This window comes from Myxine glutinosa, chromosome 7, assembly GCF_964187855.1.
Source record: "Myxine glutinosa chromosome 7, kmMyxGlut1.1, whole genome shotgun sequence".
In the NCBI taxonomy this organism is placed as follows: domain Eukaryota; kingdom Metazoa; phylum Chordata; class Myxini; order Myxiniformes; family Myxinidae; genus Myxine; species Myxine glutinosa.
In genome coordinates, this window is record NC_136267.1 from 53,584,973 (window position 1) to 53,598,933 (window position 13,961).

Below are 13,961 nucleotides of genomic sequence, written 5' to 3' on the forward strand. Positions count from 1 at the left end.
AAAATGTTTTGAGTGATTCTTCACCATTGGGAGCTCGGACCAAAAACGATACATAGAAGGATATCTCAAAAAGTTGTGGACGGATTTGGACGAAAGTTGGTGGACCGATTGGATGTCCCACAAGGACACAAAGATTCGATTTTGGTGAAGATCTGAATGTGGATTCGGATCTGAGAATTATTTCTTTTTTATGAGTGATTCTTCACCATTGGGAGATGGGGCCAAAAAACAATACATTGCGGGATATCTCAAAAAATTATTGACGGATTTGGACGACACTTGGTGGAAAGGTTGTGTCTGTGACAAGGACGATTGCATTCGATTTTGCTGAATATCTGAACATGGATTCGGACATGAGATTTTTTTTTTAAGTGGTTCTTCACCATTGAGTGATGTGGCCGACGAGGCGGAGGTATGCTCTCTTCTGAGTGTCGGTCCAGTTTTTCCAAGATTATACCTTCAACAGTTTTGGTGATTGCTTCATCACAAAATCCAGAAATACATGATCAGGGCATCAATTATTTGCACAATAACATTTTGGGGAAATTGAACAACGCTGACAATCGAGGAAAATGCTTTTTTCAAACGAAACACTTTTTCTGAGCAATCCATTTGTTCATTCTGGAAAATGTCGGAGAAGGTATTCAGTCACTGACTCAGGCATGAAAAAGATGATGATCTGTGAAGTTGTCTTGGTGCAGGTGAAGAAAACTGAACAAACATCAAATCTTGAGAATCTGTTATTCAAAAATAAAATTGTCCCCATTAAAAAATTATGAACTCTCCCCGTCGGGGAATCGAACCCCGGTCACCTGCGTGAACAGGCAGGAATACTCAGCACTATACTAACGAGGATGACACACAAACCGAGGTTCTTTGCTTTCCTCCGAGGAGTACTTTGTCTAAACAAAGTGAAAAAACCTTGATATAAAACGGCGAATAATTACCCACATCAAGGAAGGTGAATAATGGAGGTTTTGGTTTCACCCCTGTCTGTTAGTTTGTTTCCTTGTTTGTTTTTTGTCTGTCAAAAAGATATCTCAAAAAGTTGTGGACGGATTCGGACGAAATTTGGTGCAGATGCAGCACGTGTGACACCGACGAAATATTTAGATTTTGGAGAAGGTCCGGATCCGGATCCAGCTGGTAGAGTATTTAAAGAAATTCTTCACCATTGGGAAATTGGGCCAAAAACAATATATAGCGGGATAACTCAAAGCTTTGTGGACGGATTTGGACGAAATTTGGCAGAGGTGTAGCGTATGTCACATGGACGAAATGATTACATTTTCGTGAAGATCCGTATTCGGATGCGGCGAGTAAAATGTTTTAAGTGATTCTTCACCATTGGGTGATGGGACAAAAAACGATACACAGCAGTATATCTCAAAAAGTTATTGACGGATTCGGGCGAAACTTGGTGGGCAGGTTGGATGTCTCACAAGGACACAAAGATTCTATTTTAGTGAAGATCTGAATGTGCATTCGGATCTGATAATTATTTCTTTTTTATACGTGATTCTTCAGGAGATGGGGCCAAAAACAATACATTGCGGGATATCTCAAAAAAAAAATTGACGGATTTGGACGACACTTGGTGGAAAGGTTGTGTGTGTGACAAGGAAGATTGGATTCGATTTTGGGGAATATCTGAACATGGATTCGGACATGAGATTTTTTTTTAAAAGTGGTTCTTCACCATTGAGTGATGTGGCCCACCAGCCGGAGGTGTGCTCTCCTCTGAGTGTCGTTCCAGTTTTTCCAAGATTATACCTTCAACTGTTTTGGTGATTGGTTCATCACAAAATCCAGAAATACATGATCAGGACATCAATTATTTGCACAATAACATTTTGGGGAAATTGAACAACTCTGACAATCGAGGAAAATGCTTTTTTCAAACGAAACACTTTTTCTGAGCAATCCATTTGTTCATTCTGGAAAATGTCGGAGAAGGTATTCAGTCACTGACTCAGGCATGAAAAAGATGATGATCTGTGAAGTTGTCTTGGTGCAGGTGAAGAAAACTGAACAAACATCAAATCTTGAGAATCTGTTATTCAAAAATAAAATTGTCCCCATTAAAAAATTATGAGGTCTCCCCGTCGGGGAATCGACCCCTGGTCACCTGCGTGACAGGCAGGAATACTCACCACTATACTAACGAGGATGACACACAAACCTAGGTTCTTTGCTTTCCTCCGAGGAGCACTTTGTCTAAACAAAGTGAAAAAACCTTGAAATAAAATGGCGAATAATTACCCACATCAAGGAAGGTGAATAATGGAGGTTTTGGTTTCACCCCTGTCTGTTAGTTTGTTTGTTTGCTTGTTTGTTTTTTGTCTGTGAAAAAGATATCTCAAAAAGTTGTGGACGGATTCGGACGAAATTTGGTGCAGATGCAGCACGTGTGACGCCGACGAAATATTTAGATTTTGGAGAAGGTCCGGATCCGGATCCAGCTGGAAGATTATTTAAAGAAAGTCTTCACCATTGGGAAATTGGGCCAAAAACAATATATAGCGGGATAACTCAAAGCTTTGTGGACGGATTTGGACGAAATTTGGCAGAGATGTCGCGGATGTCACAATGAAAAATTGATTAGATTTTGGTGAAGATCCGGATTCGGATGTGCCTACTAAAATGTTTTCAGTGATTCTTCACCATTGGGAGCTCGGACCAAAAACGATACATAGAAGGACATCTCAAAAAGTTGTGGACGGTTTTGGACAAAAGTTGGTGGACCGGTTGGATGTCTCACAAGGACACAATGATTCGATTTTGGTGAAGATCTGAATGTGGATTCGGATCTGAGCATTATTTCTTTTTTATACGTGAATCTTCACCATTGGGAAATTGAGCCAAAAACAACATATATGGCAGGATATCTCAAAAAGTTCGGGACGGCTTTGAACAAAACTTGGTGGAGAGGTTGCGTGTCTGACAAGGAAAAGTGATTCAGATTGGGTGATGATTCAAATCCGGATCCGGATCAGAGAACCCTAAAAGTGATTCTTCACCGTTGGTAAATTCGGCCAAAAACAATATACAGCAGGATATCTCAAAAAGTTGTGGACGGATTCGGACGAACCTTGACAGAGAAGTACCAGATGTCACAAGGACGAAATGATTACATTTTGGTGAAGATCTGGATTCGGATCCGGACCAGATAATTTTTAAAGTGATTCTTCACCATTCGGAAATTGGGATAAAAACAATATATAGTGGGATATCTCAAAGCTTTGTGGACGGATTTGGACAAAATTTGGCAGAGATGTAGCGTTTGTCAAAAGGAAAAATTGGTTAGATTGTGGTGAAGATCCGGATTCGGATGTGGCTACTAAAATGTTTTGAGTGATTCTTCACCATTGGGAGCTCGGACCAAAAACGATACATAGAAGGATATCTCAAAAAGTTGTGGACGGATTTGGACGAAAGTTGGTGGACCGATTGGATGTCCCACAAGGACACAAAGATTCGATTTTGGTGAAGATCTGAATGTGGATTCGGATCTGAGAATTATTTCTTTTTTATGAGTGATTCTTCACCATTGGGAGATGGGGCCAAAAAACAATACATTGCGGGATATCTCAAAAAATTATTGACGGATTTGGACGACACTTGGTGGAAAGGTTGTGTCTGTGACAAGGACGATTGCATTCGATTTTGCTGAATATCTGAACATGGATTCGGACATGAGATTTTTTTTTTAAGTGGTTCTTCACCATTGAGTGATGTGGCCGACGAGGCGGAGGTATGCTCTCTTCTGAGTGTCGGTCCAGTTTTTCTAAGATTATACCTTCAACAGTTTTGGTGATTGCTTCATCACAAAATCCAGAAATACATGATCAGGGCATCAATTATTTGCACAATAACATTTTGGGGAAATTGAACAACGCTGACAATCGAGGAAAATGCTTTTTTCAAACGAAACACTTTTTCTGAGCAATCCATTTGTTCATTCTGGAAAATGTCGGAGAAGGTATTCAGTCACTGACTCAGGCATGAAAAAGATGATGATCTGTGAAGTTGTCTTGGTGCAGGTGAAGAAAACTGAACAAACATCAAATCTTGAGAATCTGTTATTCAAAAATAAAATTGTCCCCATTAAAAAATTATGAACTCTCCCCGTCGGGGAATCGAACCCCGGTCACCTGCGTGAACAGGCAGGAATACTCAGCACTATACTAACGAGGATGACACACAAACCGAGGTTCTTTGCTTTCCTCCGAGGAGTACTTTGTCTAAACAAAGTGAAAAAACCTTGATATAAAACGGCGAATAATTACCCACATCAAGGAAGGTGAATAATGGAGGTTTTGGTTTCACCCCTGTCTGTTAGTTTGTTTCCTTGTTTGTTTTTTGTCTGTCAAAAAGATATCTCAAAAAGTTGTGGACGGATTCGGACGAAATTTGGTGCAGATGCAGCACGTGTGACACCGACGAAATATTTAGATTTTGGAGAAGGTCCGGATCCGGATCCAGCTGGTAGAGTATTTAAAGAAATTCTTCACCATTGGGAAATTGGGCCAAAAACAATATATAGCGGGATAACTCAAAGCTTTGTGGACGGATTTGGACGAAATTTGGCAGAGGTGTAGCGTATGTCACATGGACGAAATGATTACATTTTCGTGAAGATCCGTATTCGGATGCGGCGAGTAAAATGTTTTAAGTGATTCTTCACCATTGGGTGATGGGACAAAAAACGATACACAGCAGTATATCTCAAAAAGTTATTGACGGATTCGGGCGAAACTTGGTGGGCAGGTTGGATGTCTCACAAGGACACAAAGATTCTATTTTAGTGAAGATCTGAATGTGCATTCGGATCTGATAATTATTTCTTTTTTATACGTGATTCTTCAGGAGATGGGGCCAAAAACAATACATTGCGGGATATCTCAAAAAAAAAATTGACGGATTTGGACGACACTTGGTGGAAAGGTTGTGTGTGTGACAAGGACGATTGGATTCGATTTTGGGGAATATCTGAACATGGATTCGGACATGAGATTTTTTTTTTAAAGTGGTTCTTCACCATTGAGTGATGTGGCCCACCAGCCGGAGGTGTGCTCTCCTCTGAGTGTCGTTCCAGTTTTTCCAAGATTATACCTTCAACTGTTTTGGTGATTGGTTCATCACAAAATCCAGAAATACATGATCAGGACATCAATTATTTGCACAATAACATTTTGGGGAAATTGAACAACTCTGACAATCGAGGAAAATGCTTTTTTCAAACGAAACACTTTTTCTGAGCAATCCATTTGTTCATTCTGGAAAATGTCGGAGAAGGTATTCAGTCACTGACTCAGGCATGAAAAAGATGATGATCTGTGAAGTTGTCTTGGTGCAGGTGAAGAAAACTGAACAAACATCAAATCTTGAGAATCTGTTATTCAAAAATAAAATTGTCCCCATTTAAGGATTATGAACTCTCCCCGTCGGGGAATCGAACCCCAGTCACCTGCGTGACAGGCAGGAATACTCACCACTATACTAACGAGGATGACACACAAACCTTGGTTCTTTGCTTTCCTCCAAGGAGCACTTTGTCTAAACAAAGTGAAAAAACCTTGATATAAAATGGCGAATAATTACCCACATCAAGGAAGGTGAATAATGGAGGTTTTGGTTTCACCCCTGTCTGTTCGTTTGTTTGTTTGCTTGTTTATTTTTTGTCTGTTTGTTTGTTTGCTTGTTTGTTTGTTTTTTGTCTGTGAAAAAGACATCTCAAAAAGTTGTGGACGGATTCCGACGAAATTTGGTGCAGATGCAGCACGTGTGACACCGACGAAATATTTCGATTTTGGAGAAGGTCCGGATCCGGATCCAGCTGGAAGATTATTTCAAGATATTCTTCACCATTAGGAAATTGGGCCAAAAACAATATATAGCGGGATAACTCAAAGCTTTGTGGACGGATTTGGACGAAATTTGGCAGAGATGTAGCGTCTGTCACAATGAAAAAGTGATTAGATTTTGGTGAAGATCCGGATTCGGATGCGGCGACTAAAATGTTTTCAGTGATTCTTCACCATTGGGAGCTCGGACCAAAAACGATACATAGAAGGACATCTCAAACATTTGTGGACGGTTTTGGACGAAAGTTGGTGGACCGGTTGGATGTCTCACAAGGACACAATGATTCGATTTTGGTGAAGATCTGAATGTGGATTCGGATCTGAGAATTATTTCTTTTTTATACGTGATTCTTCACCATTGGGAGATGGCGCCAAAAACAATACATTGCGGGATATCTCAAAAAGTTATTGACGGATTTGGAAGACACTTGGTGGAAAGGTTGTGTATGTGACAAGGACGATTGCATTCGATTTTGCTGAATATCTGAACATGGATTCGGACATGAGATTTTTTTTTTTAAGTGGTTCTTCACCATTGAGTGATGTGGCCGACGAGGCGGAGGTGTGCTCTCTTCTGAGTGTCGTTCCAGTTTTTCCAAGATTATACCTTCAACAGTTTTGGTGATTGCTTCATCACAAAATCCAGAAATACATGATCAGGGCATCAATTATTTGCACAATAACATTGTGGGGAAATTGAACAACTCTGACAATGGAGGAAATGCTTTTTTCAAACGAAACACTTTTTCTGAGCAATCCATTTGTTCATTGTGGAAAATGTCGGAGAAGGTATTCAGTCACTGACTCAGGCATGAAAAAGATGATGATCTGTGAAGTTGTCTTGGTGCAGGTGAAGAAAACTGAACAAACATCAAATCTTGAGAATCTGTTATTCAAAAATAAAATTGTTCCCATTTAAGGATTATGAACTCTCCCCGTCGGGGAATCGAACCCCGGTCACCTGCGTGATCAGGCAGGAATACTCACCACTATACTAACGAGGATGATACACAAACCTTGGTTCTTTGCTTTCCTCCAAGGAGCACTTTGTCTAAACAAAGTGAAAAATCCTTGAAATAAAATGGCGAATAATTACCCACATCAAGGAAGGTGAATAATGGAGGTTATGTTTTCACCCCTGTCTGTTCGTTTGTTTGTATGTTTGTTTGTTTTTTGTCTGTGAAAAAGACATCTCAAAACGTTGTGGACGGATTCGGACGAAATTTGGTGCAGATGCAGCACGTGTGACACCGACGAAATATTTCGATTTTGGAGAAGGTCCGGATCCGGATCCAGCTGGAAGATTATTTAAAGAAATTCTTCACCATTGGGAAATTGGGCCAAAAACAATATATAGCGGGATAACTCAAAGCTTTGTGGACGGATTTGGACGAAATTTGGCAGAGATGAAGCGTCTGTCACAATGAAAAAGTGATTAGATTTTGGTGAAGATCCGGATTCGGATGTGGCCACTAAAATGTTTTCAGTGATTCTTCACCATTGGGAGCTCGGACCAAAAACGATACATAGAAGGACATCTCAAAAAGTTGTGGACGGTTTTGGACAACATTTGGTGGACCGGTTGGATGTCTCACAAGGACACAATGATTCGATTTTGGTGAAGATCTGAATGTGGATTCGGATCTGATAATTATTTCTTTTTTATACGTGATTCTTCACCGAAAAATAGGGGACCGAAAAACAACAACAACCACGGTTCCCGAAAAAGGCCAACCCCCGCTTTGCGGGGGAAAATGGCCTCTTTTGCTGGCACATATAAAATATAAAATATGGATATAAATGGATATAATACATATGGATATGGATATAAAATATATATATGGATATAAAATATAAATATATAAAATATATAATTATATATGGATATAAAATGGCGAATAATTACTGTTACGTGGTCCCCTCGGGGACTACCTGGTCTCGGTGACCCCCGGACCGTGAGAGGACCTTCGCCAGCAAGTAGTATTATATATATGAGCTTTCGTAACGCAATCAATAGGAATTCCAATCAAAAGGAAACCCCACACCAAGGATCCGGAATAATCAATGATATATTCCCCGAGCAATCAACCATCAACAATCATCAATCAATATCACAACGATGTAAACTCATCTACACTAACTCTAAGATGGCCATCTTATACATTCCTCACGTGAGCCCCACTCCTGACTCCCTCCGTGGTCAATGTCTCTCCCAATGTCTCTCTTCCCCGCACACGGGCGGTTGAACGAACCCCGGGCGGACGTGCTCCAAACGTCCCGTCTCGTACCGGGGACAGCTGCTGCAGCGCACACCTCCTTGCCAAGCAACGGGGCAAAACCCAGCGCGGCTTCCAACGCGCGCGAGGCCCCAAAGTGCGACCCGTACGCGTCCTTGTAGACGGGGCAAAACCAAGCGCGGTTTGCAACGCGCGCGAGGCCCAACGTGCGACCCGTACGCGTCCTTGTAGACGGGGCAAAACCAAGCGCGGTTTGCAACGCGCGCGAGGCCCAACGTGCGACCCGTACGCGTCCTTGTAGACGGGCAAACTGTGCCGGACGCTTGGTTCCGTGCACGAACTCACGGTGACTTGACGTGTCAAAAGGTAGTTACACGTCCAGGTAACTCCTCTCGCCAGACGGGTTTCGGAACGCCGCTTTTTCACGCAGCGCAAGGTCGATCCCACCTTTTGTCGGAGCGGGCGAGGAAGAAGAAAAACCCCTCTTTTTCCTCGTGTCTTTTTCTCTTCCGTTTTCGGGCACTTCCGTTTCCGGCCACTTCCGTTTCCGGCCACTGGTTCAGAAGGGCTCCTGACCCTCCAATCACAACAACTACACAACACTTAATATACTACACACGGATAAGCAAAGACCTGAATGGTAATTCACATACATTCACATAAATATGTAACACTCCCCCCCTTCAAGAAAGAAAGTTTGAACCCAGCGAAAACTTTCTTTGCCGGCCAATTTGGAGAAACAAACCAGATAACTCAACCCCCCCCACCTTATCCGTTCCCCCCGGGCACAGTTATCACTTAAAAATAAAGCAACCAAAATTTCACCACAACCCCTCCAGATTACTCCCTCTGGACTAAGTACCCACAACGACATTGTCCCTGCCAAATCAAACTCCATCTCATGACCCTCTGACTTTGACCGTCAGTTTCTTGGGAATGAAGGTTAAGGGGTTGATCAAAGATCCAAAGTTAAGCAACTCGATAGCACTTTTTCCGGGAGGCCAAGCCGAGTATTCCCTACATGGATGCCTTTAGGAACGCGGAGTTCACGGTTAGTCCGTGCAGGAAAGTTCTCTACATGGGCGCCTTGAGGAACGTGGAGTTCACGGTTAGTCCGTGCATGAAAGTTCCCTACATGGACGCCTTTAGGAACGGCGTTCACGGTTAATTCGTGGAGGAATCTTGGCTCGGCGGCTCCGCCGCCTTCAGTGCTTCAACTTCTCAGAACTTCCCTAATAATTAGGGTGGGACCACTGGTCCCTGTAGTCCCATGAATAGCGGTCTCCTTCTCGGCCACTACTTTGCCAATCCTTCCTTCGGGAGCGGCCGTAACTCAGGGAGCCTCCATAATAATCTTGATTGCGGCCACCACCAAAACTACCGCCCAGTTGTCCTCTCCTGTAGACCTCTCGACGCCTACGAAATGCCTTCCCTACTGTTATGGTCCGACCCTCCAAATCCTTGCCATTCCAATTCTTCTCTGCCTCTCTGGCGTCTTTTGTGCTGGCAAACGTGACAAAGCCGAACCCTCTTGACTGTTGCGTTTCCCAGTCTCTTACCAACCGCACTTCCACCAGCGGCCCATATCTGTTGAAGACAGAGGTCAGAACTTCTTCCTCTGTTTTGAAGTTCAGTCCCCCTACAAATAACTTGGCACTTTTGTCGCCATCCCGAGCTGGTGTGGCGTTATTTTCCCTGCTGGGCTCTTTACCAACCCTCAGGTTACCATAAACTTGACCCCCGGCCAAATCATTCCCGATAACCACAGATACACCCTCTACAGGAAGCGTGGCTTGTAAACCGACGGTGACCGGTCCTGACACCAAATCGGACTCCAAATGGATGACATGAAGGGGAGCACTAACACCGCCCCCGATCCCCTGTAAACGAACACTATCCCCCGTTGCCGTCTCCTCGGACCATGGCAAAATGCCTTCAAGCATTAAAGATTGATGTGCCCCTGTGTCCCTCAATATCCTAACCGGTTTCCGGTTAGTCGAGGCTCCATCCTGTGACACAAACCCCTCTGAAATAAATGGTTGGTAACCCTTTTGATGGCGATTTCTCACAATGGCCATTGCGTTTGGAGTCGTAGTAGTCGGACTCCGCTCTGGGTCTTCGCTTTTCATGCGGTAACAACTGGACATCAAGTGTCCAGGTTTCTTGCAAAAAGCGCAAGTAGGCCCGGAGGAAAAACTCGTGGTCTACCTCGGGCCCCCCGAACTATAAGTTTGTCTTGGGCCCTCATCCCTCCGATTTCGAACAGGTGGGGTATCATAGTTGTCCCCATAATCATCTCGAGGCCGCCGCCATGTATGGTCGTTCTCCGCACCTGCTGTTCCCCACCTCCCCTGCGGAGATCTAGGCGAGGAGTTAGGTTCGTGGACCCCTATTCGGTGGGTTAAGGCATAATCATCTGCCATGGTGGCTGCGTCCCACAATTTTGGTACCTTCTTTTCCTGCAGGTACACTTTGATGTCCTCGTGGACACACTGCTGGAATTCCTCCACCAGGATCAAGTCCCGCAATGTCTCGAAGTCTTTCCCGACTCCTTTTGACTCACACCACCGATCAAACATGTTTTCTTTCACTCTGGCAAACTCCACATGGGTCTCACTCTCCCTCTTCCTGGCATTCCTGAATTTTTGCCTGTAAGCTTCCGGAACCAACTCATAGGCCTTGAGGATGTGCTTCTTCAGTACCTCATAATCTGCACATTGGTCCATTGGTAGCGCCGAATAAATTTCCTGAGCTTTCCCCACCAGCACACTTTGCACGAGTATGGTCCAGGCCTCCTCCGGCCAGTTTAATTGTCGAGCCACTTTCTCAAAGTGTGGGAAAAATTTCGCGACTTCCTTTTCACTGAACGGTGGAACCAGCCTCACATGTCTGCCCACATCCCAGGTTTTCTGGTTAGGTGTCGACCCCGTCAGCAAGGGTGGTGCCTCTCCCCGTTCTCTCATTAACTCCAGCTCCTTGAATTTGATTTCTTGCTGAAGCTCCATGTCACGTTCCTTTAATTCCCTTTCCGCTTTTCTCTCCTCTGCTTCGAGGTCCCTTGCAGCTCTCCTTTCCTCTGCTTGTTCCTTTTCTCTTCTTTCCTGGAGTTCTCGTTCCACTCTCCTTTCCTCTGCTTGTTTCTCTTCTCTCCTCGCTTCTGCTTTCCTTTCTTCTTCTTTTAACCTTTCCTGGAGTTCTCGTTCCACTCTCCTTTCCTCCGCTTGTTTCTCTTCTCTCCTCTCTTCTGCTTTCCTTTCTTCTTCTGCTCTTTCCTTTTCTGCTTTCCTTTCTTCTTCTTTAATCCGTTCCTGGCTCCGTAATTGCAACTCCAGTTTCCGGAGCTCAACGTCTTCTGGTTCTTCGGGTAGCCACTCCCAGGCTAACTCGTCCCATGTTCCTAATCCCACCATAGATTGTATCACCGTGGCCTGCAACTCTGCCTTCCTCAAATTAGTTCGGACCTCCAAGTTAAAATGTTTGGCCAATTTCAAGAGGTCCGACTTTAGCAACGCTCGGAACTGTGCCTCACTCGGGGTTACCCCAAAGTTCTGTGCCACAAACGCCATGGTGCCTATCGTTAACACCTGTTAACCTTCACCCAAGACTTTACCCCAATTTCTCAAAAAAATTTACCAATTAATAATTAATTAATAAATTTTAATTAATAAAAAAAATATTATTATTTTATTATTTTACACAATTTTAAATCCCGGACGAGCCCCCAATTCTGTTACGTGGTCCCCTCGGGGACTACCTGGTCTCGGTGACCCCCGGACCGTGAGAGGACCTTCGCCAGCAAGTAGTATTATATATACTAGGGCATGCCCGTACTATATCTATATCTAAAATTATATCCCCCCCCTCTATTTACATGAAATGGTTTGGTCCAAAGCGAACGGCTTGCGAGTACGGTGACAATCCCCCCCCCTCTATTTACATGAAATGGTTTGGTCCAAAGCGAACGGCTTCGGAGTTTGGTAAAGAAATCGCCATAGCGTGCCCAAACGCGCAGGAAAGCGAAAGAATCGCAAATTTAAGGAAATGCCCGTACTTCCGTAAGGAAGAGAAAAGAAATGAAAAGGAAAAACATTCCAAACCGCGAGGGAAAACAACACGGCACGTCGACACAACAACGTGTCCTGTGATTGGCCGTACGTCGCTGCCAGTAGCTGCCCCCAAAAAAAAGCTTTCACCGTCCGGCGACTGAATTTAAGGGGAAAAATAAAACGCTCTTCGCTTAAAACAACGCCCTTCGCTCTGACTGAATTGGGACAATGTTTTTATGTTTTTAATTGAATTACTATCCGTAATGGCGCACGCTCTCACGGGAGCTCCGGAAGGTCGTATATCGCAGTTACGATGAATCGCAAATTAGTTTTTATTAGTTTTAAAACACAGTTTAACGCCAACATAGCGCCAACATCGTTTGCAAACGTGAAATAAATGAATACGCTCTCAAATGTGCCGTCCGAGGCAGAGTCTGTTCGCCACGTTCGGCACACGTGATAGCTCGCTGCTCTCTGATTGGTTGAATCGTTTTTTGGACATAGCTCGGTAACTGCTTGTCCGATTAATTTCAAACCTTGAAAAGGCACATCCTCGGGTCCCCAGCAATATACCTGGCAAGTTTCAAGTATATCGGACCGGTAGTTGTCGAGAAACAGCGGTCACAGACAAACATACATACAAACATACAAACATACAAACATACAAACATACAAACATACAAACATACACACAGAGATTGCTGGAATTATAGATAGATGAGCTTTCGTAACGCAATCAATAGGAATTCCAATCAAAAGGACACCCCACACCAAGGATCCGGAATAATCAATGATATATTCCCCGAGCAATCAACCATCAACAATCATCAATCAATATCACAACGATGTAAACTCATCTACACTAACTCTAAGATGGCCATCTTATACATTCCTCACGTGAGCCCCACTCCTGACTCCCTCCGTGGTCAATGTCTCTCCCAATGTCTCTCTTCCCCGCACACGGGCGGTTGAACGAACCCTGGGCGGACGTGCTCCAAACGTCCCGTCTCGTACCGGGGACAGCTGCTGCAGCGCACACCTCCTTGCCAAGCAACGGGGCAAAACCCAGCGCGGCTTCCAACGCGCGCGAGGCCCCAAAGTGCGACCCGTACGCGTCCTTGTAGACGGGGCAAAACCAAGCGCGGTTTGCAACGCGCGCGAGGCCCAACGTGCGACCCGTACGCGTCCTTGTAGACGGGGCAAAACCAAGCGCGGTTTGCAACGCGCGCGAGGCCCAACGTGCGACCCGTACGCGTCCTTGTAGACGGGCAAACTGTGCCGGACGCTTGGTTCCGTGCACGAACTCACGGTGACTTGACGTGTCAAAAGGTAGTTACACGTCCAGGTAACTCCTCTCGCCAGACGGGTTTCGGAACGCCGCTTTTTCACGCAGCGCAAGGTCGATCCCACCTTTTGTCGGAGCGGGCGAGGAAGAAGAAAAACCCCTCTTTTTCCTCGTGTCTTTTTCTCTTCCGTTTTCGGGCACTTCCGTTTCCGGCCACTTCCGTTTCCGGCCACTGGTTCAGAAGGGCTCCTGACCCTCCAATCACAACAACTACACAACACTTAATATACTACACACGGATAAGCAAAGACCTGAATGGTAATTCACATACATTCACATGAATATGTAACATTACCCACGTCAAGGAAGGTGAATAATGGAGGTTTTGGTTTCACCCCTGTCTGTTCGTTTGTTTGTATGTTTGTTTGCTTGTTTGTTTTCTTGTTTGTTTGCTTGTTTGTTTGTTTTTTGTCTGAGAAAAAGACATCTCAAAAAGTTGTGGACGGATTCGGACGAAATTTGGTGC

At 44.3% G+C, this 13,961-nt stretch overlaps 1 non-coding gene across 1 annotated transcript; it reads right to left on the reverse strand.

Annotated features, from left to right (window-relative positions):
• Positions 1 to 5,440: 5,440 nt before the first annotated feature.
• TRNAD-GUC (transfer RNA aspartic acid (anticodon GUC)) lies at positions 5,441 to 5,512 on the reverse strand. The gene has a single exon. It is a non-coding gene; the product is annotated as a tRNA-Asp (tRNA).
• Between the last annotated feature and the right edge of the window lie 8,449 nt (positions 5,513 to 13,961).